Genomic DNA, 7852 nt, shown 5'->3' with positions numbered 1-7852 from the left:
ACTAAAATCTCCCTCCATCCCTACCCCACTACCTTTACAGGACAAGAAAAACCCCCTTGGAGCAATGCGGGAAAGGGCGGGTCAAGTGGGGTGAGGCAAAATAATCATCCCTAGTGTTACCTTTTAGAAAAAGCTTGGGTTTAATGCTCGTGTACTGAACCCAATATCATATAGACACGTATATTGGACATGTATTTGGATTGTATTGTGAACTGTACAAAAGCACTGGATCCAAGCCGAATCCGTTACCTTCTATCTCTCCAGTGAAGTTTGGGATGGTTTTTCGTCGACAATGTAATTGGTTTAAAGTTTAAATGTTTAACTAGCTATTGGTCCGAGCATTGAACGATTTTTTTTTTCAATTAAGTTTTTGTAATAACTAAAACAAATTATAGTGTCTAATAAAAAAATTATTACGAAACTAAGCAAACGGTTGTTTCTTTTTATGTCAAAGATATTCAATTCATTTTTAATTTATTTATCATTTTTTATTTTAATAAAATATTTCCCAATTAATCATATATTTGTTATCAATCTAATACGGGAATTTTTGAATTGAAAGAAAAATAACAATGGCAATAGCCTTATTACATATATATATATATATATATATATAAAGTTAATGATGCTTCATTTTAAAGAAAAAAAAATCTTCAAAAAAATGGAAAACCAATATATATATATATATATATATATAAAATAAGTAGAAATAAAGAATTAAGAAATATACCGGTACTTAGAGATAAAGCTAAACAAGAATTTAACAATTATTGTCACTCTTCTAATACACCACCACCGATTATACTGCTTTATAATAATAAACAAAACCTATGAACCAAAAATTATAACCATCAATTGGAACAATTTGGATGTAATCTTTAGACAAACTTTTTTTCACAATGACGGAGTTGATGATGTCAATCTTATTTAAAGGCATCATAATCCATCTAGAAACAAAACATAAATCAAGTTATGAGAAGATCACAATGTGATTTTAATATTAAAACTAAATATACAAAAGTCAATGATTCCTTTTAATATATATATATATATATACACACACAAAAGTCAAGGTAGAAATTGCTTTACAAATGAAACTTCAAGTTTACTACGCAGTGACACAAATAAGAAATTTAGAAAAAGAAAAGTCCACGTCTAAAGTTAATTGACATGTACAAATAATTTTACGATTGATGTGCTATATCATACCAATTAAATATATGAACTATTTATATAAAAAAAATTAAATATATAAATTTGTCATGTGTCATTGTAGTATGCTTTGAAAACAAAATAAGTATTATTGCAGCATGCATCCACCAATTTTGAGATCCAATTTTTATATTATCTATACTTCTATTTAAAGGGTTCAAGGGCGGCTCCAAGACCAACTCAAGGAGTTCAAATGAACCCCCTGACTTGGTCCTAAAAAAAAATTATATATATATATATATATATATATATTTGACTCCTACAATAAAAATTTGAACACGCTAACTTTAAATTTTTTGTTAAACCCATTTGAAATAAGTTTGAACATGATCCTTAGTTTTTCTCTATGTTTGATTTGTATTTATGTTTTCTTAGTTTTTCTCTATGTCCGATCAAGTATTTTGATAAGTGCTCTACACATTTGCAAGTCCAAGAAATCTTTTACTATTTACTCTAAATTCCCAGAGAATGACAACATGCATATTTAAAAAACCATTCACTTCAAAAGTAAAATTTTATTACTGGAGTATTATTTTTCTTAGTTTCATCCTTACTTCCAGGTCCCAGCCTTACTCCTAAGTGTGTTACTATTTTTATTTATTTAATATTTTTTTTATTCAATTGATATTACTTATAAATATAAATTATATAATAAGTTATTATTAATTTTATAAAAATGTATAATTAATTATTTAATTCTATTTGTTTACACATCCAGTGATTGTTGTCATAACGATCTTTTTAATGTTTATATTTTTTAAGATTATTGTACAATATAGTTGTGTTATATATAACGCGAAAGTTATATATACAAAAAAAAAAAAACAAAAAAATAATCATTTTATTTTTTACTCACGCCTCTCCCGCCAATAAATTCATGGCTCCACCATTATATATTGACCCCCCTAAATAAAAATCTTGGAGTCGCCACTGAAAGGGTTTCACCTATTTGGACCAGATTTTTTTTTTTGTTCCAAAATACTCTTACACTCTTAGGTTTAAGCAGAGACAAAACTAAAAGATAGTCGGGTAAAAATACATGTCTAACTTGCACTAAAACATTGCCTACAAAATAAGAACACTCTTCCATTAACCCACTTCTTCAAAACAACTAAAGTTTACTTAAAAAAAAAAAAAAAAAAAAAACCATCCCCATGTTTATCTTCCTATCAAAAATTTTTTTTTAAAAAATCCTCAAGTTTATCCAAAAAAAAAAATCTAAAGTAGATACACGTTTGGTACATTGTATTTAACAAAAAAAAAAAAAAAAAAAAAAAAAAGCCCCACTCCCACGTACAACCCACCCAGGTACAATTTTAAAGTTTAAACTCCTCACTATCATATCCAGCTAGCACTTAGCAATCTTTAATGCTAATTCAAAAAAAAAAAAAAAAAAAGCAGAGACGAATTAGTGCAAAAAAGAAAAGAAAAAAAAAGAATGCCACTGCTCAAAATAGAATTCTCAATTCTCAAAGGTTGGTACTCTAATCTTTCTCTCTATATTTTGTTATTGACATTTGAGTTTTTATGTGTTGTGATCCCCAATTTTGGTTTTTATGGGTTGTAATTTATTTATTTATTTAAATTTGGTACTGCGTAGATGGGAATTTATTGGCAAAGATTTGATACAGTATCTTAATTATATGCTAGGCATCCCTATTTCTCTTTCACATTCTCTCTTTAAATTTTTAGTTTTTTGTTTATTGGGTTCTATTTGCCAAAATATTCCAAGACCATGATAGCATTTCTTCTGCATGCCTAGAACTTTATTATGCCCAAATCTTTTAATTTAATTTTTTCTTTTTCTTTTTAGATTTTAGAATTTCTTACATAATTCTATTAGCAAATTATAGCATGTTAATTTTGTCGATTGGTTTTCTGCATTTTGTAGAAGATTTTCACAGATAAGGCTTTCTAGTATTGGAGCAATATCTTCCACTTCGTTAAGTGAGGATCAACATGTTGAGAATTGATGTCCATGACCATGTCTAACTCATTCTTTAAAATTCTTTTATTTTCTTTTTTCCTTTACTTTTTAGATTTTAGAATTTCTTATACAATTTCATTAACAAACTATGGCTCCAAAAAACCATGAATGGGAATATGTCTAAGATCTTACAGATCAAAGTGGATTTCAAATTCATGTATAGTACAAGTGGTATTCTAAAAGGCATGCTCTAATCTCCCACAAAAAAAAAAAAACTTATTGATGTTGAAATCATTAATGACAAATTTTACAAAAATAAAAAAGTCTCTACATGCATGCATTCAAAACTTTTAAAAATATCATAGCTTTGCAAGATATACAAATCATTTACCTTTCATGGCCTTTTCTTTTTCCTCCATTCTTTTCTCATTTGAATTTAGATTCTATAAAAATTGCAAATTTCTCTGGAATGATTTTTATTCTCTCCCCCAAGAATGTAAAAAAAAAAAAATTTAAAATAAAATTTTAAGAATATTTTAGTTGAAGTTTTTTTTTCTTTGATAAATATTTAGTTGAAGTTGAGTCTTAATTTTGTATCGTATTAATCATGACACTAATATGAAGTATTGTTACTTGAATAGTAAATGCTTTGTAGTCTTTAAAGTGATCAAAAAATTATGAATATTTTAATGGTCAATTCTAGATGTTTACATAAATTTTTTTAAGATGTTGGGATTAATTATACACTAATTTGTGGTAAATATTTCTTTATAAATCAAGTAAAGGTAGGAAGAGATGAATCCATTGACAAAAGTTTGTTCATTTTGTATCTTATCATTATAATTAAAATTTGTATATTAATGGAAGAATTTAAGATAAAGAGAGTATTGACATTTAAAAAATAGAAAAACCTCTAAACATGCGTGAAAGGGCTATTATGTACATTGTAGCTCATTTATTTTATTGGTCAAAAGCATTAGTTTGAGGAGCATTCAAATTGAGTTATGTTTTTAAAACTAATGATATAAACAATTGACAATCACATTAGAAGAAACTAGCTTTTTTGCACGTACTTAAACACTCTTCTTTTTTATTTTACTTTTCTCTAAAGGACTATTTTTCATTTATCATAATTTAGGACTGAAAATATCTAGAGTTGAGATTACATTGATGTATTTCTAAATGTGTTACACACATGTCATTACACTTCTAGAGATTTTTGTAATTGGAAAATACATCAACCTCAAATTATGATAAATGAAAAGTTTTCTCCTTTAAAAAAAATAGAAGAGCTTTTAAGCACATGCAACGCATGTGCAAAAACACTAGAGGTGTGATGAAAAAATTACCCACAAACCCATAATACTCATCACATTTCTAGGTATTTTGTGATTGGAAAATATAGTATTTTCAAATTATAATGGATGTAAATTACTCATCACACTCCTAAGTCTTTTTTTATTGAAAAATATAATAACCTCAAATTATAATAAATGTTTTAAATTAACTCAGAGACTAGTATTATAAATAGTGGCGATAAGTAGTGATGGGTCTTGGGAGACGCAAGTCTTGGTCATGTGTGACGGTTGTGATAGGGTGTTATTCTTATTATTTTATTATAAATGTTGTCAACTTGTTTATAATGACTAAATTGGAAAGGAAAAAAAAAAAATTCTTAGTGGAATTTAAGGTAGATTACTAACCGCAGTGATTCTGTTCTGTTGGAGTATTTTTATAAAATCATTACATTTTAATTAATGATTACATGCTTATTTAACTGAAAAAATGAAATCAATTTATTTTCATTATTAATAATATATTGGTTTCAAATCAAAATGGTAATATCTCTTTATACCATCAGGTTTCTTTCTAATAAGTTTTGTATTCATTTGAGAATTATTTCTTATTATATTTAATTAGCTTGTAACCCTATGCATATGCATTAATATACTTAAAAGATACTCATTAAGATGCATAGTATAATTCTTATATATATAATTAAATATTATTGATAGTCATTCTTATATATTTTTTTAAACTCTTTAAAATTTAAAAAGTGTTGTAAGAATATTATTAGATAGAAAATGTAAATTTTTTATTTTTTATTTTTATTTTATGTTTATTAATTCTAGACTCTTTGGTTTTTGTATGCAATAACTTACTTGGATGTATATTTATAATATAGTTTCAAGTTTGACTCCAAAATTAAGAAATAAAAGTCTCTCTAAAAATAAATAATTTAGGATATATGACGCAAAATTAGACTTCAATTATAGAATCTAATTAGATTTTCTCTTGGTTTTACCTATTAATATATGTAGATGTTACCATATTTGATTCAATGTATTATTAATTGATAGGATAGTCAAAGCAAATGCATTTGCGACATTTAAAATCCAATTAGGAATTGTCTTTTGCTGCAAAATTTCATGCGCCCTTATTTGTCCTGCCAAAGGTGTGTGAAAAAGAAAAATAGTTGTTTATCTTCTCATGCAGCAACGAGTTTTGCAGCATCGAATTTTATAAGATGTATTTTATTTTGGGTTCAAGAATGTACTATTTGAGAGTTTCTCATCATATAAGTGGTGTAGATTTATTAGGATATACAGCTAGGTGACTAGGCTTGTTGCATCCTGAGAGCGGCACCAAGAGTTTGGTGCTATTTGATGATGTCATACATACACCCAACCATGATATATGACTTAGATGTCCACTATATTCGCATGGTGAAAATTAGGCTACATCATTGAAAGATTTTCATTATAGAAATGTAGTAGAAAATCCCACCGAATAACAAAGCATGTGTAAAGACCACATAATGCCTCCCAAATGGTTTCCATAACAAACCTTTTTCAAAGAGCCAAATCAGAGAGTGGATCAAAATGAGGTACAACTGTAAGATGGGCATAGTAGGGTGCCTATACGCCTTCCTCACGCATAACTAAGCTTCCAAGTTCATGTCTTCTGGTTCAAGAAATTTTTATCATTTCCTCCCTAGCGTAGGATCCCTTAGGTCAACCCTTAGCTAATTAGAAAGTAAAATTGATTAATCATAGGTTGCCAACCACACCCAGAAATTCTATGGTTGATGGCAACTCCCTAAAAATTGTAAAATGATGAATAGACAAACTCATGCACACAAATCACCCCAAATGTTGTACACAAGTCATCACACACCTACACGCAATGTCACCAAGACTTTGATTAGTGGGGGTTTGCCTTGAAAAACTTGATGTTGACGTTAACATCAACGTGTGGACCAGGTATCTTAGTCCATAATTCCAGGGAGAAAATGGTAGCTGCTTTGTGTGAGAGATTGTACTAAGGTACAAACCCTTTGTGGACAATAATTCGTACCATGAGAAAAACCTTTTTTTTTTTTTTTTTGTCAAGAATATGTTTTTTTCTCAAATTATTGCGAGCAAACCTTAGTGAGTTGGCGGTGTTATTGAATTCGGATAAGATATTTCCATTGAGGCCAAAATTGGGATTTGCCCCTTTTGCTAAAACTCTCCAGTAAAATGCTCATACTCTGAAACTATCTAGCAAAATGCCCCTGTTTTAAACTTGATTTTTAGAAAATCGAGTTATGTGAAATCAAACTTAAAAAAAAAAAAAAAAAAAAAAAAAACAACAACAACAACAACAACAACATGAAACTCGAGTTCCATTGAAAGATCATGGAACTCGAGTTCCATGTAAAATTTCTCACTTTACTCGATTTTCATCAAATCGATTTTTTTATTGAAACTCGATTTTCTAAAAATTGAGTTTCAAAACATGGACATTTTGCTAGATAGGTTTAGAACATGGGCATTTTGCTACATCTTTTGAGCAAAAGGGGCAAATGCCCATTTTGGCTTTGTCCATTGAAGATTTCCTAGATTTTAGAAGATATCATATTACTTTGATTTGTGTGAGTTTTAGATCTATTTATTTTGTTAGTAGTCCTTTAAAATGTAATCGTGTCACTTTAGCTCTTACAAGTGTTGCAAAAGAGATTAAGAAGGCTATTATTTAACTAGAAGAATGTCCTTTCTTATTGTAAAATTTTATTCCAAAGAAATAAAGCATACCATCACATTGTAAAAGTTAATATTACAAATTTATATGATACATTTTTTATGATGTGACATAGATTAATTTTTTATGTGTGGAGTTTTAAAGATAATTCTACTATAATATTCTTTAAATATTGTTCATTTATTATAAAATGAGTAAATTAAATTTTGGTACGTCATTAATAATTTAATTACATAAAAAATACGTGTTCATTTAAATACTCATGATATGATAATCCAATTAATGTATTTCATAATGGATGAACAAGACTAAGAATTCCATAATCAAGTTATCTTTAAAACTTTTCTCAAAAAAAAAAAAAAAAAAGTTATCTTTAAAACGTTAGAGAATTCTAATCTATTTGACACGCTCATCAGTCTATGTCCCGTCAATTGGAGTTTGAGAAGAAAATGCTCATGTGAAAAGAGAGGGCACGTGTCATGATCCGGTGCCGTATATGTCAGCATCCTGCTAATGCCACATTAATTGATGAGAATGCCGTAGAAAACATGCTACTTAAGAAAAACTTCTTCAATTCTTGAATTGGATATTCCTATCAAGAATTGGATTCACATTACAAGGATTTTAACAAAAGGGAAGAATTTGATTAACTTGGATACCTGTCAAGTACTGGATTCACATTACAAAGAT

The sequence above is a fragment of the Quercus lobata genome, chromosome 4, assembly GCF_001633185.2.
Source record: "Quercus lobata isolate SW786 chromosome 4, ValleyOak3.0 Primary Assembly, whole genome shotgun sequence".
In the NCBI taxonomy this organism is placed as follows: domain Eukaryota; kingdom Viridiplantae; phylum Streptophyta; class Magnoliopsida; order Fagales; family Fagaceae; genus Quercus; species Quercus lobata.
This window is presented reverse-complemented; position numbering follows the sequence as displayed.